This window comes from Hippocampus zosterae, chromosome 3 (assembly GCF_025434085.1).
Source record: "Hippocampus zosterae strain Florida chromosome 3, ASM2543408v3, whole genome shotgun sequence".
In the NCBI taxonomy this organism is placed as follows: domain Eukaryota; kingdom Metazoa; phylum Chordata; class Actinopteri; order Syngnathiformes; family Syngnathidae; genus Hippocampus; species Hippocampus zosterae.
The window spans coordinates 4,563,200-4,587,651 of NC_067453.1; the positions used below are offsets into that span (position 1 = coordinate 4,563,200).

The 24,452-nt window shown below is 48.0% G+C and overlaps 1 protein-coding gene across 1 annotated transcript in view; it reads left to right on the forward strand.

Annotated features, from left to right (window-relative positions):
* The first annotated feature begins 414 nt into the window (after window positions 1-414).
* adat1 (adenosine deaminase tRNA specific 1) overlaps window positions 415-24,452 on the forward strand; it is a 144,892-nt gene continuing 120,854 nt past the window's right edge. Inside the window, exon 1 of the mRNA XM_052060909.1 lies at window positions 415-434. The gene's annotated coding sequence lies outside the window, so the exon portion shown is untranslated. The remainder of the gene's footprint in view (window positions 435-24,452) is intronic.

A 24,452-nucleotide genomic window follows, 5' to 3' on the forward strand; every position in this document is an offset into this window, starting at 1 on the left:
CGTCTAAATCTAATTATGCATTTGGGAATAAGAGGCCTCTGAAATGTGGCAAGATGACCTGGGTCCGGACAAGTTGATGTGAACATGTTGACATTTTGGACACTCATTTTGTCACTCGATAGAGACTGGAAGGAGTTCTTGAATTGTCATTGCAAGAGTTTAGTACAATACGTGTTGTGATGAGGCGACTTCTGTTTTTTTGCGAACCATGGTTTCTCGTGGCCAAAACTATTCACGGCCTCGAAACAAAAACAAAAAAAAAGTCAGCGGGAGAGAAGCCCGACCCGACCCGAACCCGAAGCAATGATTGGCATTTTAAGGCCCGACCCGACCCGAATTCGGGCCGCCCGAACTTACCTCTAGCCAACACGTTGCTGATATGGAGGAAAGGGTGACATAATTGAGGACAGTTTACGGACGTTGAAGTGGGAAAGGTAAGTGTGAAAGAGGACGCTAAAGGCACGCCCGCAGTAGGTGCCAGGACATGCATTGTCCACAAGATCCCGAAAATGGCAGCTATGAAGAGACACACTTACAAAACACAGTTTAAACTGCAAGCCATCAGTTACGTGGAGGACCATGGGAATCGAGCAACCGCGAGAGAATTGCGACAGAATTCAAGACCAATGAATCCAGGGGTGCCCACACTTTTTTGGCCTGAGATCTACCAGTACTTATGACATGACCGAGTCAAAATTATCTACCGCCTGTTAAAAATGAAAAACACATTATTTATATACAGTATATATTTTGAATTATTTTTATTTGTAAATTACAGCTATGCATGAGTGCATCAACCTGTATAGCGCAATACAGGTACATAATAAATGTTTTGTAATTACCTTACTCTGACGACTTGCACTGAATTAAATCAGACAGGGATGCATAGTCCGGACAGTAGCTGCTGATAGCCAGCCTCAAGCAGATTTCCAGATGCTCATTAGTCATGGTGGAACGGTACTTGGATTTAATGATCTTCATGTGGGAAAAGGCTGACTCACATAAATAAGTGGAGCCAAATAATGCGGTCAAAAAGGTAGCATATTTCCTGATGTTGGGGTACTTGTCCTTTGGGAGTAAGGTCCAGAATTGCACTTTGAAAACGACATTGTAAAAAATAAGTCATCCTCCAGACGCCTTATGGTAGTGGTAGGTCTTCGGATTTTCACTTAGTCCAGCTTTTCCACTCATATTTATCTCCTGTCTTATTCTCAAATTTATGAGAGTTGTGCAGTAATTAGCGGAGTTGAATGCGCATGCCCAGTGACGCGTGTGGCAGAGAAAGTTCGAATGTCATTGTCGTGTTATCAAGTCAGCTGTCACACGTGAGTCCAGCTGTCGTGTTAACGTGGATAACTTTCATTGAGCTTTCCCGAAGCGTGTATTCTCTCTCTCGTCACTCTCTCGTCTCTCCCCACAGTCATTGTCAACACGGATTTTAAAAAAAATAATAATAATTGTCAGGACGGTTTTTCTGTGATTAGTAATTGACTTCTTAAATAAAGATTGTTATTTAAAAAAAAACTGTCAGGGCGGATGGTCGACCTGATCTACCCACAATGCCTTTCAGATCTACCGGTAGATCAGGATCGACGTAATGGGCACCCCTGGAACACCCCATGGTGCTTGGTGCTTTTGCGACCGTTGCGGAGCAACATCCGGCGGATTACAAGGAAAAGCTGGCCATCTTTCATTCCTACTGTAGTAAAAAGGTGTATTCTTCTGGATTACAATAAAAATAAGACACTTTCTTGAAGATTTTAATCCATTATTTTGTCACTGTCGGCCTCACTTGGCTTCCGTTACCAACTGTTCTTTTGTTGTGAACAGACAAATATGCTCTCAATTATTTCCTGTTTTACTTTGAAGGGTCTGTTCCAACATCCGGTCTGTACATTATATATGCTGTGTGTGTTATACTTGACAACTGACCAATTCTAATAAAGCAAGATAATGTCACGCAGACGCAGATTTTTCCTCCGTTTATCCAGCCGCCTTGAGGGGGAACACGCGGGTATACTGCATAATAGTGATGGGTCCATGAGGCCTCATGAGGCGTGTCGACACAATGACACACTGTGTTGATACTTTTTTTTTTTTCCCAAGATGGCGCCCAAGTAGGCAGCCTTTGGCAAGTGCTCTTGCTTTTTTGTTCTTTTTTGTTCTTTTTTGCTGTTTTTGTCTTTTGTTTTGTCACATGTTGTTTGTTGTTTCATTGTGTGGACCTGATATGGACTGTTTTCAGCGCTTTTTGGCCACGACATTCGTCAAAGGAGCAGTATCTGTGCTTGGTGGTTGCGCCTTCTCGGCAGCACGCCTGTACCAGCACAAATTTTGATTGGGAGGAATGTCGGCGCCATTGATTGTCGGTGCTGGACAGACCTGGGGCGCTTGTGTTTTTTGCGCCAGTAATGGGCAGCATTTTTCACAACCCCGTTTTGTTCAGTGGCTATGTAGGCGCTGTTGGACAGTTGGCGTTGGTGCGGCTGGATGGATGGCCGCTGAAGTTGAGGATGAGGAGAGAGGAGCGTTGGCGAAGAGCGCCGATGCGTATTTGGAACCGTGAGTTGCCGCTTGGAATTGAAATGGATTTCCATGGGACAGGAGAAGTGAACCAATCTCTTTTTTCGTCAATGGATGCTACAGCTTCTTGTTGACTTTGAAACTTAGCTTGTAGCCGACGTGTGCACATTTTGAGCATGACGTCTCTGATCCACTGGTTAAAGGACACTTTGATTCTCTCCTCTTTCATCTCAAACCGCTTCAAACAACAAAGCGTGTGACGGAAAAGTGGTTAGGACTGCACGACTGTCCGTGTTTTATGTTATGTGTTGTGTTTATTATTTTACTTTATGTTAACTGTTTTGTAAAGCGCTTTGTTACAGCTGCCGCTGTTGTGAAAGCGCTATATAAATCAGCATGTATTGTATTGTATTGTATTGTATTTACTGATACTGTGTCGCTGACCACTGCCACCTGCTGGACCTTCAAAATCCCTGCAGCCAACCCACTTGACAGACTGAACAAACTGATTTGATGATGACGTCTATACAATGTACTACCTCACTCTACCCAATGACTGGGACTGAATGAGTTAAAAGCTCAGTGTAGCCGCAAGCGCCATTGTTTATGTTGTTGTTTATGCTGTTTATATTGTCTATACTGTTCAGATTACATGTCTTTTTTATACAGTGTAGCTGCTATCCTTTCTTAGCTGTGCGTTTTCAATGCACAGCATGTTTACATGCATGTATGCACTGAGGATTGAGAGGAAGAAATTTCATCTATGCTGCATGTCATACATAAAGCATATTTGACAATCAAGATGACATTGACCCTTGACAATATCATTCACATCCATGCATTCATATTGCATCATTCAATGTGTTTCAATAATGTGAAATTCGTGTGAATGAGGATGCTTGTGGGCTTTGTCTTCACAATTTTTGATTTAGAAAAATAAGATGCTGCAGTGTTTTAAATTTCAGTCTGTTCAATTTAATGCATGCTATTTCCTCTGTTGTGGAGAAGACACACACAATGGCCACATGTCAAAAATCCGAGAGGCACTTGGTGAGACAAGGAGATTTTAATGAATACCTTATTCTCCAAAAGGAGATCGAAATGGCTCTACGCGGCGGACAATTTGTATTTGTCCGGAAGCTGCTCCATAATATGCACGTACTGTAGCAACGTCACTCGAGTGAAGTGCGTCTCAGCACTCAGCAGTCGATAGTCTGCTGCTCTCAGCTGTGCGCGCGAGCACGTACTTGCGGCGCCCACCCAACCCACGCCACATATTAAGCTTTGAACTACGACAACAGCTAAGCTAGCCTAGCCGATGTAATGATGTTCAGCAGACAAGGTTTACGTTTTATGTGACTTTTAATAGCAACGTGGCAGAGTCATCAAACATGCGGTGTGCTCACTCGCAGTCACTTTCTGGAACTCCCCCTTAGAGGCGGGACCTCTCAATCAACTGGAGTATGACGTACAGTACAAGCGTTCATAAAACACTTCTCATATAATAATAGCCTATTATATGACAGCCGGCATGACGCGAGAAGTCAGACGGACACATTTTTTCTGATAATCAGTGTGTTTTCCGTATTGCCCAAACATATATTTTTATTCGAGCGAGGGTGGGGTCTAGATTGTTTTGGCAATCGGCATCGTGTCGCCAGACGCACTTCCTTAGGATACACTGTGCGGGCTTTTGCTGCGTCAACGCCCCCTGCACTGAGTCGACGCCCCCTGGACTAAGTGCCGCAGCTCGGACTGTGCCTAGCAGCTGATGCAGTCTAAACTGCACCGGTGCAGTTCACGTGTCATTTAGCAGCCTGGACTGTGTCAACGCAGCCGATGTGTCAATTAGCAGCCTGGACTGTGTCAACACAGCCGATGCAGTCTAAACTGCGCCGGTGCAGTTCATGTGTCAATCACGTAACGTAATGAAGCGGCACATGCACCGACATGTGGTTTGGTCTGTGAGCCCGGCGCATGCATCAACGCATCGGTGTCACTGGACCCATCACTACTGCATAAGTAAGCCGCTGACAACAGGTTATGGGCCCAGGAAACTCCCAAGAATGACTGAAGAAAGTTTGAAGCCGCCGAGAAGAGCGACGAACTGCGAACTCGGCGAAGAGGTTAGCATAGCTTAGCTTCTAGCTGCTAATAGTGCTACCTCGTGGTGCTCCCCTAGGCTACCGTAGAAGCTATGGAGCAGCCAAGCCACAGCTCAAGCAGATGGTCACGTTTAACTTTTAACGGAGATGAGAAACAGTATGAGCTCTGGGAAACAATATTTTTGGCCTACTTGCGGCTACAGGGGCTCAAAGAGACTATTTTGAGTGAAAATCCGCAGTTTGTTGACGTTGATGAAGAGGCTAAGGACAAGGAACAGAACGCGATGGCCTATGCAGAGCTGATACAGTTTTTGGACGACAAAAGTCTAGGCCTGGTCATGCGCGAAGCTGCAGATGATGGGAGAAAAGCCCTGAAGATTCTTCGAGAGTACTATGCAGGTAAAGGGAAACCTTGCATAATAAACCTGTACTCTGAACTGACAAGTCTGCAGATGGGAAGCAAGGAAAGCATAACAGATTTTGTGATTAGGGCAGAGACTATCATCACAGCGCTAAGAAATGCAGAGGAAGTCATGAGTGATGATCTTCTCATAGCAATGGTGTTGAAAGGACTTCCAGAATCCTTCAAACCTTTTGCAGTGCATGTGACACAGAGTGAGGAAAAGATAAAATTTGCTGACTTTAAAACTAGACTGAGATCATATGAAGACACAGAAAAACTCTGTGCTCAGGTGTCAGATAATGTGATGAAAGTGAACGTAAAAGATAACACTCCAAGGGGCGGCGACAAAAACAAAATGGCGGATATGGTGTGTTTCAAGTGCGGTGTAAAAGGGCACAAAGCAAGAGCATGCCAAAGAAGACAGTGGTGCAGTTATTGCAAGAGTTCAACGCACAGAGATGCAAACTGCATACGACAACCGAAGAGTGAACAAGCTAGACAAGCTGCAGAGGGAGACGGCAACAAGTCGTATGCTTTCTTGACCAAGGACCGGGAAGCGGACATCGTTCCAGGACATGGTGTGAAGACGAACGGCCTAATGGTAGACACGGGTGCTACATCCCACATCATCACAGATGAGACAAAGTTCAAGAGCTTCGATGAGACCTTCAAGGCTGACACACACTATGTTGAGCTAGCAGATGGAACCAAGTGCCAAGGCGTGGCGAAACAGCGGGTAGAAGCAGAGGTGATCCTCATCGACAGCAAAGGACACCATACAGCGACATTGAGAAATGCACTGTTCATCCCTTCATATCCACAAGACATTTTCTCTGTGATGGCTGCGACGGCAAGTGGAGCAACAGTGATTTTCAACGAAGGAAAGGACATGGTGAAAATGAGTGATGGTACTGTATTCCCTGTTAATGTGCAGAACAATCTTTACTACCTATCTACTGCAGAAGAGGGTAATGACAAGTGCAAAGGTTGTTTTGATTTGCAAACATGGCACGAGATTCTTGGCCATTGCAATTACAGTGATGTGTAAAAGTTTACAAAAGTGGTTGAAGGTATGGTAATCAAAGGGAAATGTGACAAACCTGTATCACCATGTGAAGTGTGTATTCAAGGGAAGTTTGTACAAACCAGAAATAGAGAGCCGGATGCAAGAGCAACAGAGGTCTTTGGCTTAGTGCATACAGATCTGGCAGGACCTATAGATCCAATCTCTATAGATGGACACAGATTTGCAGTGTCGTTTACTGATGACTTCTCAAGTACAGTTTTTGTATACTTTCTCAAACAAAAGAGTGATACAGTGACTGCCACAGCAAGCTTTTTAGCAGACACTGCCCCCTATGGGAAGGTTAAGTGTATTAGATCTGACAATGGTACTGAGTTCACGTCCAAAGAGTACCAAGAACTTATGCGTAAACATGGCATTAGACACGAAACCTCAGCACCATACTCACCACACCAAAACGGTACAGCAAAGAGAAACTGGAGGACTTTATTTGACATGGCTAGATGCATGTTACTTGAAAGTGACCTACCCAAAACTTTGTGGACTTATGCAGTGCAGTCAGCGGCAGTGGTCAGGAACCGATGCTTTAATAATCGCACAAAGCAGACTGCTTACTTAATGTTGACTGGAAAGAGACCTGATGTTTCACAAATGCAAAAGTTTGGTGCTGTGTGCTATACTTGACATATGAAACATGACAATAAGAAACTTGACTCTAGAGGTGAAAAGGGAGTTTTCATTGAATATGACAAAAAATAGTCCCGCCTATTTAGTTTATTATCCAAATAGTGAAAAAGTACAAAAACACAGAATGTTGAAATTTGTGACAAAGCCATCTACACAGCAACAAATCCAGACAGAAATGAGCTCAGATCAGGATGATAGTGATGATCTTTTGGACTCTGGTCGAGCAGACAGAAAGCCATAATTAAGCACCTTCAGCTGGTCCAGAATGCCGCTGCTCGCCTCTTGACTGGTACTCGTAAGAGGGAGGATATAACTCCTACTCTGGCATCCCTTCACTGGCTCCCCATTCATTTTAGAGTTATTTTCAAGATCCTCCTCTTTGTTTTCAAATCTCTGAATAATCTCGCACCACCTTACCTCTCTGAGCTCATCCGCCCCTACACACCTGCCCGGCGCGCCTCAGGTCTGTGGGCCAGTCTTTGTTAGAAGTACCAAGAACTAAACTGAGGCTCAGAGGCGATCGAGCCTTTTCTGTTGCTGGTCCCTCTCTCTGGAATGACCTCCCACTGAACATTCGGCAAGCCTCCTCGCTGCCCATCTTTAAAGCCCTCCTCAAAACTCACTTGTATTCTTTGGCGTTCGACTCAGCATGACTTAGATTTGTTCTTGATTTTACTGCTTGGTGCTTTCTACCACCTTTATTACGGATTCGTCTTACTGTTTATTGTGTATGTTAAATCGCTCCATGTACAGCACTTTGTATGCAGCAATGGCTGTTTGAAAGTGCTCTATAAATACTGTTGACTTGACTTGACTTGAAACGGTGCAGGATGATTCAGAAATGGGCAGCCCTGTATCTGACATGGTAACACAACCAAGCAGTGCAGACAGTGTGAGAAAACCAACTAGAGTCAAAACGAAGCCGAGTTACCTAAATGAGTATGTGACTGATGATGATTACCAAGTGTTTACTAACATAGACTACTGTTATAGACTGGCGTGTGACGTACCACAGTCTTTTAAAGAAGCAAAAAGTTCACTTAATGCTGACAAATGGACCAAACCTATGGACGAAGAAATGGAGTCATTGAATGAAAACAACACTTTTACCCTAACAGAGCTACCCCGAGGAAAGTGTGCAGTGGGGGTACGTTGGGTTTATGTTATGTATTGAAGAGAAATGAGGATGGCATAGACAAAGGCTTGTCACGTCCCGGGGTTGCCAGCAGGGGGCGGGCTTTCTGCCCGCCGTTTACACACCTGTCACCCATTGCGGAGTAATTGCTCAACCTTTATTTGGACGCTCTGGCAGTCTACTCACTGCCGGAGAATTCCACGCCGTGCCAAAATTTCTCCCGCCCAATTCCTACTCGTATTGATTCATTGCCTCTTAGCCTTGTGGCTGTTATTGCGCGTCGTTGTTCCTCTTGCGAGTGAAATTTATATTCATTATCTAATCTGACCCTCCTTGCTTTTTTCCGCAAGCGTTTTCTGTTGTCCTTTTTATGTTATCCCTGGTCCCTATTTTGACCAGCGCTTTTTGTTATTCTCCCTGTCGGGTTATTTTGTGTCCGTATTAAAGACTCCTTTTGTTATTTGACAAACCTCTTTCTGTGTCTGCTATTTCGGGGATCCACTTCCTTATTCTGTTGTGCACGGAGCGATAATACTATCGCTTTGGGCACAATGTGACAGAATTCTCCGGCCACCATGGATCCCGCAGACACTGGGAGGATTTTGTCCGCTCTGTCCCGACAAGAGCAACAGATGAGTCAGCAGGGCCAAGCCATCTCAGAACTCCGCGGCGCGGTTTCCATGCTGGCTCATCGGTTTGATGAGCTCGAACCCCGTTTGGTACGGGTGGAGGAACGGAGAACACCTCCCCCCGGGGTTCATTCAACCACCCCTGAGGCACCGGCATCATTTCCCACAATGATGAGGGAGCCGTCACTTCCACACCCCCCACGATACGGGGGTGAGCACGGGCAGTGTGGGCACTTTCTCCACCAGTGCTCACTCATATTCGACCAGCAACCGTCCGTCGACACTAATGACGCCGCGAAAGTGGCGTTATGAGCTTATTGACAGGTCCAGCAGCGTCATGGGCGATGACGACGAGTGAAGCGAAGCCGAGCCTCCGGTCTTCGTTCCATGACTTCGTAACGGCGTTTCGCCGGGTGTTCCACCATCCCGTGCGGGGCAGAGAGGCGGAGGTCCGGTTACTTGCACTCCACCAGGGGAGGCGATCGGTGGCGGACTACTCGATCGAGTTCCGGACTTTGGCCGCCCAGAGTGGCTACGATGATCGGGGCGCTGTGTGGACTGTTTCGTCGCGGGTTAACCACCCAGCTCAAGGACGAACTAGCAACCCGCGACAACAGTGCCGACCTGGAAGGGTTAATCGAGCTCACCCTCCTGATGGACAACCGCCTGAGAGAGAGAAACCGGGAGCGCGGAGGTGATCGGTTCCCGTTCCGGCAAGTAACAATCGTGTCAGTGGCATACATCGTATACCTGTATGATACACAGAGAGAGAAGAACAGGTAACTTTGGTCTTGTCAGTGGAGCAATCTGGCAACGTTTTAAAAGTAAACTCTCCATTCATAAACTCTTTAAGTATCCGTTTTCGGTGTCTCGCGCTGCCATGGCTGGCAAAACAGACATGGGCGTGGACTTCTGCAGCGCGCTTGTTGTTGTTTTTCTGGTGTATTTATAAAGCACCGTAACATCCGCTTGTGACGTGTGCCGCGTTAATCTCGCGAGAAAAAATTTAATCCCGCTAAAATTCATTTAATATATATATATATATATATATATATATATATATATATATATATATATATACATACATACGCACACACACACACACACGCACACACACACACGCACACACACACACACACATACAGAGTAATCCTTCGTTTATCGCGGGGGTTATGTTCCAAAAAGAATCAGTAATAAGTGAAATCCGTGAAATGGGATTTATTATAAAAAGCAAAACAATGTGAGGGACAGAATTTTAAATGTGGTGTCTGTTTCACAGACAGTACAATAAAGTTGTACTTGGTACTTGATAGTCAGCTTTATTTTTATTATACAATACAGTACTGAACTATGTATACATTGCAGAGGTTATTGCTCTCAGTCTACACCAGGCATGTCCAAAGTCCGGCCCGCAGGCCAAATCCGGCCCGCGGTCGAATTTCATCCGGCCCTCGGCCCCTGTCATAAAATCAGTGCCGTCTGGCCCGCAGGTTGGGCGCAATGGAACACGTGTTGCATTGACTGAGGTCTCGTAGACTGGTGAGTGATGTTTCATAGAGTACTGCTTCCCTCTAGTGGCTAAATGAGTAATAGCATTCACTAAATGAGTAATAGCATTTAGACACTAGAGGGCATCACTCACGAGTTAACAAGACATCACTGCGTGTTTATATTGACTAATATGTCATATTTCAAATGATCCTTGCAGTTGTGGATATGTGTATTGCTTGTTCATTTCCCTGTTGTTCGAGTCAAAGGTTTTGTGACTACTGAAAAGTCATGGTGATACATTTTATGTTTCAAATCAATCAATTTGCACTCAGGAGACTTCTGTTTAAGAAAAAGTCAAGTGAATAAGCAGTTGCATGTGATATACCTGTTTCAAATGAACCAAAAGAAATTCTTAAGATTGTTGACATTAAAATAAAAATGGAAATGTGAAACAGACTGGCTTACTAAAATTTGTTGAACAATATTGTTGTTCAATGTAAAGAATGTCAGCCAAGGTCGGCCCCCCGACATTTTACCACATAAAATCTGGCCCCCTTGGCAAAAAGTTTGGACACCCCTGCACTAGACAATGTAACAAAGTATAGAGAAATGGTTGGAAGTCTTATTTACTTGTCTATGTGCACACGGCCTGATTTGAGTTTTGTAGTTAGTAGGTTATCACAGTCATTTACAAATCCCACTGAAGAGCACTGGGTAACTGCCAAACACGCACTGAGATATCTGAAAGGTACTACAACACAGGAACTACGCTACTGGAAATGTGACAAACTACAGATACATGCCTACAGTGATGCCGACTGGGCAGCAAATGTTACGGATAGACGCAGCACAACTGGCTATTGTGTATGTCTGAATGAAAGAGGTCCTGTTGTGTCATGGAAAACCAAAAAGCAGCAAATTGTAGCATTGTCGACATGTGAGGCTGAATATATGGCACTAGCCGCAACTATTCAAGAATGTCTACATTTGACCCACCTACTGAATGGTTTGAAAACGTGTGGACACTCACCTGCCAAAGTGTTTGATGATAATCAGGGTACTATAGCTCTAGCAAAGAATCCCGTGAACAGGCAGAGGAGCAAACACATTGATATTAAATACATTTTCATTAGATCTACTGTAAATGAAGGCAAAGTAGACCTACAGTGTTGTCCAACGGAAGTGATGCTTGCAGATGTTATGACGAAACCTGCATCACGAATTATTCCTTCATTCATCTTCCGAGCCGCTTGATCCTCACTAGGGTCGCGGGGGGTGCTGGAGCCTATTCCAGCTGACTTCGGGCAGTAGGCGGGGGACACTCTGAATCAGTTGCCAGCCAATCGCAGGGCACACAGAAACGAACAACCATTCGCACTCACACTCACACCTAGGGTCAATTTAGAGTGTTCAATCAGCCTGCCACGCATGTTTTTGGAATGTGGGAGGAAACCGGAGCACCCGGAGAAAACCCACGTAGGCCCGGGGAGAACATGCAAACTCCACACAGGGAGGCCGGAGCTGCAATTGAACCAGGTACCTCTGCACTGTGAAGCCGACGGCATCACGAATTAAGTTCTCAATTATTTTCAAGATGTTATTTGGGTCATGAGTATTTTATTTTTGATGTAAAGTGACTAGGATGCCAAGAATGTGAGAGCAAGTGGGGGTGTTGTGGACACACAAATATGCTCTCAATTATTTCTTGTTTTACTTTAAAGGGTCTGTTCCAACGTCCATTATATATGCTGTGTGTTATACTTGACTAGTGATGGGAATTCCGGCTCCTTTTAGAGAGCCGGCTCTTTTGGATCGGCTCCCAAATGGCTCCTCAGTTTTTTTGTTGATTAAATTAATTTAATACCAAAAATAACGTAATATTATGTGTAAAACGAAGTACTAATGCAAAAAAAGACATTATATCAAATATTCATTATTTATATGGCTTTATTTACATTCTTCTGAACATACTCAACATGGAGTGTTACTAAAATAAAAACAAAGTACAAAGACCCATCTCAAAACAAGGTCGTCAAAAAGTTCCAATCTCTGAATGTGTATATTTATAAGCTTTTAACTATTTACAGTAAAATATAAGTGTAAGCTTTTGTTAAATTGTTAATTATTATCATTTTATATTCATGCATTATATTCTTTTATGTTAGTTACCTTAATTATACTCTGTTTAACACGTCCTGAAATATTCTTAGGTTGCTTACATGTGATTGGAGAAGAAAAACAGGAAGGCGGGTCGTTACCGGAAGGGGGAGTGTTGGTTAGAGCGGTTGAGCGGAGAAGAAAAAGAAAAAGAAAAAGAGCTGTGTTCAAACGAAGTCGTCCTCTCCTTTTGCCCATTCTAAACGTAGAGCAATCCATTCAAAACCTGCGAACCCCTCAACTTACATAAGTAAGATTTGAATACCACATAACAAATGATAAATTAAAATTTGTAAAACAAAAAAAAAAGCAGCATCCAGGTAAAGGTTTTAGCTTGTCGTTAGCGAAGATTGGCATGAAGAAAAACCAAGTGCCTCAGCTTTAAGGGGCTGATCCTGTTTCTCCTCTCTGTTAATATTTGCCCTGTTTTGGAGAAGATTCTCTCTGAGGGGACAGATGTTGCGACAACACACAGCCAACACAAAATGGATGAAAATCCCTTGCAATCATTTTACCCAGTTCCTCGTTAATTGTGTTCTGTTTTGCTGGTTTTATAGCTTTTTGCATAAAGTGGCTCATAGAGCTCTGGGTTGTACATCTAGGCAGTTGTGACATTGCAGCAGCAGCAACAGTTGCAGACACACTAGCACCTTCATTAATAGCTGGTTCCCTTGCTTGTCTTTTCTCTTCAAATTGTACTGATGGGTGGACATTTCTGATGTGCCTGTGCAGGTGTCACATTTCGGTTTTTCGGTCTGGCCAGCAGGTGGCAGGAGCGGTCTCTCTAGCACACCTGCTGGCAATCATTAATCAATAGAGACACTATTTAAGGACTCCTACGTTCGACACCTGTTGTGGGAGTATTGTTTTTGGCATTGCTTACCTCATTGCTCATTGACTAGTGGCTTTTGACCTCGTCGTGTTTTCGCGTGTCGTCTCTGTACCAAGTTTGTGTGTGAGTACCATTTTGTTTTGATGATCTGGCTTTTCTTGCGTGTACAAAGTGTTACATTGTTTTCCGTTCGTAGTTTGTGGGCTTTACTTTCTTTTTCTTGCTCTTTTGTGCAAGCACCTTTTGTTAGTCGCTTTTGATTTACCTCCTGGTCCGCATTGTGGACCAGCGCTTTATGTTCTCGCTTATTTTCGGTTTGGACATTAAATTGTCTTACTTCGGAGACCTTGTTCTTGTCTACGTTTTTTGGATCCCCCTCCCTAACTCGGTTTACCCGAGTTCGTAACAGAATACTCCCACCATAATGGATCCTGTAGACATGAACAAGATCATGACCGCCTTGACCAGCCAGGGGCAATTAGTGGGCCAGCAACGACAGGAGCTCTCGGAGCTCCGGGAGGCAGTCGCCGTCCTAGCCCAGCGGCTGGAGATATTGTGTTCCCAAGGGGAACACGCCACCCCCAAGGGTCCCGGCGGCTTCATCCGGGACACCCTCTTCCCCGATCATGGGGCGAGAGCCCAATCTCCCCCACCCCCCTCGCTACGGGGGAGAACAGGCTCTCTGCAAGCAATTTTTACACCAGTGCTCTCTGATATTCGACCAACAACCAGCTACGTACGAGAAAGATAGCACGAAGGTGGCGTTCATTATGAGCCTGTTGACTGGTCAGGCGGCGTCTTGGGCAGTAGAGATCAGCAATGCTCAACCCGGGCTTCGGTCTTCCTACCCAGAGTTTGTCGCCGAGTTCCGGCGCGTATTTCAACATCCGGTAATGGGAAGGGAGGCCGAAGGTCGGCTATTAGCTATTCGGCAAGGACGACAATCCGTTGCCGAATACTCCATCTCTTTTCGCATTTTGGCCGCCCGTAGCGGTTACGGGGACCGCGCCCTGTGTGGTTTGTTTCGCCGCGGGTTAAGTGCGGCGTTAAAGGACGAACTGGCAACCCGCGACGATAGCCGCAACTTGGAGGAGCTCATCGATTTGGCCCTCATTGTGGACAACCGCATGCGGGAGCGTGAGAGGGAACGTACGGAAGAGCGAGGAACTACCCATGTCCCACCCCGACGTACGGGTCGTCGGCCGGCTGAGCACGAGTCCTGGCGACCACCCGGACCCGAGCATCATTCGTGTTCCGATCCAGCCGACGCAGAGGAGGAGCCCATGCAGCTGGGAGGCGGACGCCTGGGACCAGCGGAGAGAGAGCGTCGGATTCGGGATCGAGCCTGCTTCTACTGCGGCCAATCTGGACACCGGGCTTCCAACTGTTCCTTGACACCGTCCCGCCCGTCCGGGCGCCCCGAAAACTGTGAGTTTGTGCCCGATACTGCGCCACGTGAGTCGAGACGGGAGGAGGTCCATCCGGGACATCCACCAAGACTCGAGTTGGACGGAACTCTTTATGGTCCGTTACGGGTCATTTCTGTTCGGGCCTTGGTGGACTCTGGGGCGGACAATTGTTTTGTAGACCCCAGCCTAGCTAAGGAACTGGGTTGCCAGGTTGAGGTCCTAAGGGAGACAAAGCGGGTTCACGATCTTGATGGGCGACTCCTGGCGGAAGTGAAAGAAATCACCGCGCCGGTGAAACTAACATTATCAGGCAATCACATCGAATACCGTAGATTCTATATCATGCGGTCTCGATCCGTACCGTTAGTGTTGGGGTTGCCGTGGCTGCGCGAACATAACCCGGTCATTTCCTGGAAACGTCCGGCAATCGAGAGTTGGAGCGCATTTTGTTATACTCACTGTTTGCGCTCGGCGGCAGAAAAGAGAGGGCCGACCCGGAACGAGCCACCAGAAGTTATTTGTTTAGATAAGGTTCCGCGTATTTACCATGACCTACGCCAAGTGTTTAGTAAAGACCGTGCCCAGTCCTTGCCGCCTCACCGGCCGTACGACTGCGCCATCGATCTTTTGGAGAACGCCTTACTCCCGAATTCCCGTCTATATCAGGTCTCTCAGCCGGAACAAGAGGCGCTGAGAGAATATATCGACAGCTCACTCTCGGCTGGCCTCATTCGGCCGTCTAAATCCCCGTTGGGGGCCGGATTCTTCTTCATCGAAAAGAAAGACAAGACGTTACGCCCGTGTGTCGATTATCGGGGCCTGAACGAGATCACCATCAAGAACAAATACCCACTTCCGTTATTAGATTCGGCGTTCGCCCCCCTCCAATCCGCCACTATATTCTCCAAACTCGATTTACGAAGCGCTTACCATCTGGTCCGTATTCTTGAGGGGGACGAATGGAAGACGGCATTTAAGACCCCATTAGGGCACTTCGAATACCTAGTCATGCCATTTGGGCTGACCAACACGCCCGCAGTATTTCAGTGTCTCATTAACGACGTATTAAGAGATTTTCTGAACCTGTTTTGTTTTTTTTATTTAGATGACATCTTAATTTTCTCTCGGACTCTTGCAGAACATCAACACCATGTCAGGCTGGTTTTGCAGCGTCTACTAGAGAACCGGTTATTCGTAAAAGCAGAAAAGTGCGAGTTTCACGTCGAGTCCATCTCCTTTCTGGGGTTTATTATCGAGAAGGGTCAGCTGAGAGCTGACGATGCCAAAGTTAAGGCCGTGGTAGAGTGGCCCACGCCCACCAACAGAAAGCAGTTGCAACGTTTCCTGGGTTTCGCTAATTTTTACCGCCGCTTCATTCGCAACTACAGCCAGAGAGCCCTGCCGTTGACCTCGGTCAAGATCCCCTTTAGGTGGGACACTGATGCTGACCACACATTCGCCGAACTAAAGAAAGCCTTCACGAACCCTCCAGTATTACAGCATCCTAACCCCTCTATTCCGTTTGTCGTAGAGGTGGACGCGTCGGAATCCGGCGTGGGGGCCGTCTTATCGCAGCGATCCCCAGTCAACCAAAGACTTCTCCCCTGCGCCTTCTTCTCTCGTCGCCTCAGCCCAGCAGAAGCCAACTACGACGTGGGGAACCGCGAACTGCTAGCCGTCGTTTTGGCATTGCAAGAATGGCGACATTGGCTCGAAGGTACTGAAGAGCCATTCACGGTGTACACTGATCACAAGAACCTTGCCTACATCCGGTCAGCCAAGAGACTAAACTCCCGCCAAGCACGGTGGGCGCTTCTCCTCACTCGCTTCAACTTCACGCTCACCTACTGCCCGGGCTCAAAGAACATTAAACCGGATGCCCTCTCCCGCATCCATGACCCTGCGGAGAGGGACAACGAACCCCAAAGCATTGTTCCGGACCATTGTATTGTGGGGGCACTGAGGTGGGCCGTCGAACGTAAGGTCAAGGAGGCCCAGAACGGAGTTCAAGTCCCGGCTGGTTGTCCGACCGGGAGACTGTTTGTGCCCCCACCTCTGCGCGCAGAGGTGTTACAGTGGGGGCACACTTCTAAGGTGGCATGCCATCCAGGGGTGAACCGGACCTTGGACCTCGTGTCACAGCGGTTTTGGTGGCCGGAGCTACGCAAGGATACCCAGGACTATATCCAGGCCTGTTCCACCTGCGCATGCAGTAAGGCGTCCCACCAACCGCTGCCTACCCCTTCTCGACCATGGTCCCACATTTCCCTGGATTTTGTCACCGGCCTGCCTCCTTCCCGGGGAAAATCCGTCATACTCACCATAGTTGACCGCTTCTCTAAATCTGCCCATTTTGTTGCGTTGTCCAATCTGCCCTCTGCTCAGGAAACCGCCGACCTCCTAGTGAGACACGTCTTCCGTCTTCATGGAATTCCGGTGGACATTGTGTCAGACCGGGGCCCTCAATTAATCTCCAGGGTATGGAAACGTTTCTGCCGGGCCATGGGGGGCACGGCGAGTCTGTCTTCCGGATACCACCCACAGTCCAATGGTCAAACGGAGCGCATGAACCAAGATTTGGAGGCAGCTCTGCGCTGCGTTTGCCTCGATCGCCCCTCCTCGTGGTCGGTCCACCTGCCTTGGGTGGAATACGCCCACAACACCCTCGTCTCATCAGCGACCGGTCGGTCTCCTTTCATGGCAGCATATGGTTATCAACCTCCTCTGTTTCCTTCTCAGGAGGGTCAGGTGGAACTTCCTTCCATACAGCTGCATCTACGACGGGCCCATCGCGCATGGAAGGAGACCAGAGCAGCACTGTCACGCACGGCTCAGCGGAACCGGCAGATCGCTGACCGTCGCCGACGCCCAGCACCCAGCTATCAGGTGGGACAGAAGGTGTGGCTGGCAACTAAGGATCTACGACTCGCAGGTACATCTCGCAAGTTGGGGCCACGCTTCACTGGACCGTTCGAGGTGGAATCGGTCCTCAGCCCCGTCTCCGTCAAGCTCCGACTGCCGCCCACCATGAAGGTCCACCCCGTGTTCCATGTTTCCCTGTTGAAGCCGGTGGCCACCAGTCCCCTGGCTCCTCCGCCCACATCGCCGCCTCCTCCACAAATCGTTGACGGTGAACCAGTGTACACCGTGCGTGAAATCTTGGACTCTCGGCCCAGGGGTAGGGGTTTTCAGTATTTGGTTGACTGGGAAGGCTACGGCCCAGAGGATCGGCAGTGGGTCCCCGGCTCCTGGATCTTAGACCCGTCCCTGCTTCGGGCATTCCATGCAGCGCACCCAGGTTATTTGTGGAGCCTGATCTATGGAATATTTTAACCTTGCGCAGTCTACACGCTGCTTTTGAACTATCAATTGAAATGAGTCCATATTTCACTGCGTTTCCTATCCATTTTCTCACCTTTCCACTTTCCACCGTGTTGTTTTTTTTCACTAACTAGTTCTCGTCCCCTCGTCTGTCTTGTTTGTGTGCTGCTGTGTGTCTCTTCTCTAACCCCTCCCCCTTCTCTAAACTGCAGCGCGCGCGCGTTCGTGTGTGTGTGTGCGCGCGTGTGTGCCCGCGTGTGTGTGCGCGCGCGTGTGTGTGTGTGTGTGTGTGTGTGTGTGTGTGTGTGTGTGTGTGTGTGTGTGTGTATAACCCTCTAATGAGGTGGGAGCCGGCTCCCATCGTTCGCGAACGACACATATTGGAAAGACTTCACTCTGACATTGGTAGAATAAAATCTTTTCCCAATCAGCCGTGGTCCCTGAAGTGCTCATTCGTCGGGAAACAGCCACCGATCACCGAGTGTTTTTTGAAGACCAGCGAAGCAGCAAAAACCATATACCACATTTTTGGCGTCACGAACAGGATTCGTGTTCTCCAGGGGACCGTCCCGTCCGCTCTCTCCGCGAGCATCCAGCGGCCAGCCGACGACCTGTTTTGAGGTGAGTTGCTTACACGCAAAGTCGCCGCAACATGCTCGCTCTTGGAAAGGGGGGGAGGGAGCGTTGTCCCCCGCACGGAGGTCAGTTAAACGGATCTGATGGGGCCACGGCGGGCTCCAGGGAAAGTTGTCTCTCCTAGTCAAAAGCCGTCATAATGCGACTTTTGAAGGGGGAGTGGCCCCAAATAGAGACAGCGAAAGAAAAGTAAAATAAAAACAGGAAAAATAAATAAAAAACAATAAATAAAAAGGGAAACAGTAACAAAACGTTTTGGGAATTGTATGCATGACATGTCTGGTGAGAATGATAAACGAGAAGAAATAAACGCTCCAGGGAGGGCGAATGTGAAACAGCACAGGTTGTCGAGAACAACGCTGGTCGGCTGTCACGAGAAGAAAATAGTAGGAAGTCCCATAAAACGTGGACGTGGAAATTAGTCGTTTCAGTGGTCCCGCGGAGGATCGAAATTTTAGCTGTGTGATTGTGGCGGAAACACGGGTACGATTGAACTATGCTGCGACAAGATACGGGTGAATCCACACGGGCCAGGGGCTATAGCCGAGATGTCCGGTGGGAGCCTAGTCTCTGCCAAAGTCCAGCGCAAAAGGGAGGTTGCGCCGACCGCGTTTGGCTAATAGGAACGAGCGCAACCTTGGCATCCGTACCGTGAAGTGTGAGAGTGGATGAAGGAAATATCCGGCCAGCCACGGACCTGTGGGCCGAAGGGAATGATGCGCGCGAAGCCACGTCGTTTGGGCACCGAACGAATTAGAGGTGTATGTGAGTTATAAGGCTTGTCAATTTAAATGCTGGTGTAAGAGGCCCCCAGGTAAAACGAAGGACTGGCGGTTTTTGAATATTGATTGAGCTGATACGATCTGCTTGCGGTTCGATTCCTCTATGGGGACGTGTCATAATAGCATACACATCTGTCAAAGTTTGATAAATTTGAGCCTGTACAGACCGCGTTTGGGAAATAGGTGTTGGACGGCATTGTGTGTGTAGAGAAAATCCCTGTGTGAAAAAGGGAAAACGTGGCAATGAGGCCTCTGGAATACAAGGATTGGTATACCTTGGGAAAAAGTATTTTGTGTGCACACTTAAGTTAAATTCTGCAGAAAATAAAGGGGAAAATATAAAGCGCTATTAGAAACGAAACGAAACGAAAGTTAAGTAAGACGTGCGTATTTGTCAGTGCATATCTGCACTGTTAAACACCAAACTGCATAGCCGCAGTTGGCAAACAGTAAAACGTGGAATGGATTCGAATCCTGCTCTGTCTTCTTTGTTTGTGAGTGTCTGTGCGTGCAGAGACGTGTGGGATCCCTGTGTCTGTGTGTGTGTGTGTGTCTGTGTGTGGGTGTGTATGTGTGTGTGTATGTGTGTGTGTGTGTGTGTGTGTGTGTGTGTGTGTGTGTGTGTGTTTGTATGGCTATACTTGTGAGGACCACTGTGATTATAAGACCAACGTAGTGAGGACATTTTTGACAAGTGAGGACATTTAGGCCAGTCCTCACAAGTTTTTCATTCTAAAGGCCTCTAGAGGGTTTATATAGGCATCTCTCAAAGTTTCAGAGAGGTCCTCACAAATATACCAAAAATGATTTTTTGTGTGTATTTTCATTTAATTTCAATACACACACTTTTTACTCACTACCGCCACCTATTGATTTCTGAAATATTTTTGTTCCAACAAAACTGAAACTATAGAAAACAGTCTCATGGGCTTATTAGAAAGTAAAACAATGATGTATTTTTTAATATATCTAATATTTGTCTAAGTTTAACTTTTTTAACAAACATCTTGTTATGAAATAGAACTTGTTATGCAAACCAAAATCTGGAATATGGCCTCAGACCCACCCGAAATTACACCTTAAATCAAACCACTAAATAAAAAACCTAAAATAATTTAGTGAAGTACACACTTATTCCATTTGTGACATATCGAGGTTTTAGTTGTCATTTCATAGCTCCACATTTGTAATTTGAAGTGCACATTTCTAACATTAAGCAAAGCTCTCTGTGAGTATATTTACTGAGTAATGTTTTATATTCTATTGTATACTACTGATGGAACTATTATTTACTATTATATTTAGGGCATCAGTCTCATCTTTTCCATAAGGACACAAGGACGGAGGTGGCAGAATAAATGTGCACTCAATTGTATTAGTGTTACTTTTGAAAATATGACATGTAAAAAAAAAAGAGTCCTTGAATAAGAGTAAATATGTACGCAGTGGGGCAGCCCGGTAGTCCAGTGGTTAGCACGTCGGCTTCACAGTGCAGAGGTACCGGGTTCGATTCCAGCTCCAGCCTCCCTGTGTGGAGTTTGCATGTTCTCCCGGGCGTGGGTTTTCTCCGGGTGCTCCGGTTCCCTCCCACATTCCAAAAACATGCGTAGCAGGCTGATTGAACACTCTAAATTGTCCCTAGGTGTGAGTGTGAGTGCGAATGGTTGAACGTTTCTGTGTGCCCTGCGATTGGCTGGCAACCGATTCAGGGTGTCCCCCGCCTACTGCCCGAAGACAGCTGGGATAGGCTCCAGCACCCCCGCGACCCTAGTGAGGATCAAGCGGCTCGAAAGATGAATGAATGAATGAATGTACGTAGTGAAAGAATCACAAGTACTGAGTAATTGGTGAGGAACTTCTTATTTATATTTTCAAACTACCACATTAAATAGAAATAGGAAAGTGCAATTAAATTAAAAAAGTTAAAGCTGTAAGCATATTTACGCCCTCAGGCATGTCGGAGTTCTCATTGTAACATACATTCAGTCATTTTCCGATCCGTTTTATCCTCACAAGGGTCACGGGGGGTGCTGGAGCCTATCCCAGCCGTCTTCGGTCAGTAGGCAGGGGACACCCTGAACCGGTTGCCAGCCAATCGCAGGGCACACACAGACAAACAACCATCCGCGCTCACACTCACCACCGAGGGACAATTTGGATTGTTCAATTAGCCTGCCATGCATGTTTTTGGAATGTGGGATCTGGAGAGAACCCACACAGACCTGGGGAGAACATGCAAACTTCACACAGGGTGGCCGGAGCTGAAATTGAACCTGGTACTTCTGCACTGTGAGGTCAACACGCGGACCACTAGTTCACCAGGCCGCTCCCCAGAAAATCCATCCATCCATCCATCATCTACCACTTATCCGGGGCCGGGTCGCGGGGGCAACAGCTTTAGCAGGGAAGCCCAGACTTCTCTCTCCCTAGCTACTTCTTCCAGCTCTCTCCGGGGGATCCCGAGTCGTTCCCAGGCAAGCTGGGTGACATAGTCTCTCCAGCGTGTCCTGGGTCTTCCTCTGGGTCTCCTGCCGGTGGGACATGACTGGAACACCTCACCGGTGAGTCGCTCAAGAGGCATCCGAATCAGATGCCCAAGCCACCTCATCTGGCTCCTCTCGATGTGGAGGAGAAGCGGCTCGACTTTGAACCCCTCCCGGATGACTGAGCTTCTCACCTTATCTCTAAGGGAGAGCCCGGACACCCTGCGGAGAAAACTCATTTCGGCCACTTGTAACCGGGATCTCGTTCTTTCGGTCACGACCCATAGCTCGTGACCATAGATGAGGGTTGGAGCGTAGATCGAACGGTAAATTGAGAGCTTCGCCCTTTGGCTCAGCTCCTTCTTCACCACGACAGACCGATACAACGTCCGCATCACAGCAGACGCTGCACCGATCCGCCTGTCGATCTCCCGCTCCCTCCTGCCCCCACTCGTGAACAAGACCCCAAGATACTTGAACTCCTCCATTTGGGGCAAGATCTTCTCCCCGACCCGGAGGGGGCACTCCACCCTTTTCCGACTGAGGACCATGGTTTCTGATTTTGAGGTGCTGATCTTCATCCCAACCGCTTCACACTCGGTTGCGAAACGCTCCAGTGAGAGTTGGAGAGCCCTGTTTGAAGGAGCCAACAGCACCACATAATCTGCAAAAAGCAGGGATGCAATACTGAGGCCCCCAAAACAGACCCCCTCAACGCTTCGGCTGCGCCTAGAAATTCTGTCCATAAAGGTTATGAACAGAATCGGCGACAAAGGGCAGCCTTGGCGGAGTCCTACCCCCACTGGACACGATTCCGACTTACTGCCGGCAATGCAAACCAAACTCTGACATCGTGGTATAGTGACCGAACAGTCCGTATAAGGGGGTTCGGTACCCCATACTCACGAAGCACCCCCCACAGAACTCCCCGAGGGACACGGTCAAATGCCTTCTCCAAGTCTACAAAACACATGTAGATTGGTTGGGCGAATTCCCACATACCCTCGAGGACCCTGCTAAGGGTGTAGAGCTGGTCCACTGTTCCACGGCTGGGACGAAAACCACACTGCTCCTCCGCAATCTGAGGCTCGACTTCCTGATGGACCCTCCTCTCCAGCACTCCTGAATAGACCTTACCAGGGAGGCTGAGGAGTGTGATCCCTCTGTAGTTGGAATACACCCGCCGGTCCCCCTTTTTTAAAAAGAGTGACTACCACCCTGGTCTGTCAATCCAGAGGCACTCTCCCTGTTGACCACGCGGTGTTGCAGAGGCGTGTCAACCAGGACAGCTCCACAACATCCAGAGCCTTGAGGAACTCCGGGCGGATCTCATCCACCCCTGGGGCCTTGCCACCGAGGAGCTTTTAAACCACATCGGTGACTCCAACCACAGAGATGGGAGAGCCCACCTCAGAGTCCCCAGGCTCTGCTTCCTCCAAGGAAGGCGTGTTGGTGGAGTTGAGGAGGTCTTCAAAGTACTCTGCCCACCGGTTCACAACGTCCCGAGTCGAAGTCAGCAGCGCCCCATCCCCCACTGTACACAGTGTTAGTGGTGCACTGCTTCCCCCTCCTGAGACGTCGGATGGTCGACCAGAATTTCCTCGAAGCCTCGAATGATACAACTACAAAGTCGATCATCGAACTGCGGCCTAGGGTGTCCTGGTGCCAAGTGTACATATGGACACCCTTATGTTTGAACAAGGTGTTCGTTATGGACAATCCGTTGCGAGCACAGAAGTCCAATAACAAAACACCACTCGAGTTCTGATCGGGAGGGCCGTTCCTCCCAATCACGCCCCTACAGGTCTCACTGTCATTGCCCACGTGAGCATTGAAGTCCCCCAGCAGAACAATGGAGTCCCCAGCAGGAGTACTCTCCAGCACACCCTCCAAGGACTCCAACAAGGGTGGGTATGCTGAGCTGCTGTTTGGTGCATATGCACAAACAACAGTCAGGACCCGTCCCCCCACCCGCAGGCGAAGGGATGCAACCCTCTCGTCCACCGGTGTGAACCCCAATTTACAGGCACTGAGCCGGGGGGCAATGAGCATGCCCACACCTGCTCTGCGCCTCTCACCGTGAGCAACTCCAGAGTGAAAGAGAGTCCAACCCCTCTCGAGAGAACTGGCACCAGAACCCAGGCTGTGTGTGGAGGCAAGTCCGACTATATCCAGTCGGAAATTCTCTGGCTCACACACCAGCTCGGGCTCCTTCCCTGCCAGAGAGGTGACATTCCATGTCCCAAGAGCTAGCTTCTGCAGCCGAGGATCGGACCGCCATGGTCCCCGCCTTTGGCTGCCGCCCAGCTCACATTGCACCCGACCCATTTGGCCCCTCTCATGGGTGGTGAGCCCATGGGAAGGGGGACCCACGTTGCCTCTTCGGGCTGTGCCCGGCCGGGCCCCATGGGTGTAGGCCCGGCCACCAGGCGCCTGCCAACGAGCCCCACCTCCAGGCCTAGCTCCAGAAGGGGGCCCGGGTGACCCGCGTCCGGGCAAGGGAAACCTAGATCCATTTATTGTATTCATCATTGGGGTCTTTGAGCCGTGCTTTGTCTGGCCCCTCACCTAGAACCTGTTTGCCATGGGTGACCCTGCCAGGGGCATAAAGCCCCAGACAACTTAGCTTCTAGGATCATTGGGACACACAAACCCCTCCACCACGGTAAGGTGACGACTCACGGAGGGCCCCAGAAAATCCAATTCATTTTATTCAGCTTTGGACATTGAAACTGGAAAATATGACTTGCATTCAATAAGTAAAGAATTCCAATTCCAAGAAACCAAGAAATGATTAAATTCCATATTAGAGTTTGGAATTATGTTGCTTTAAAA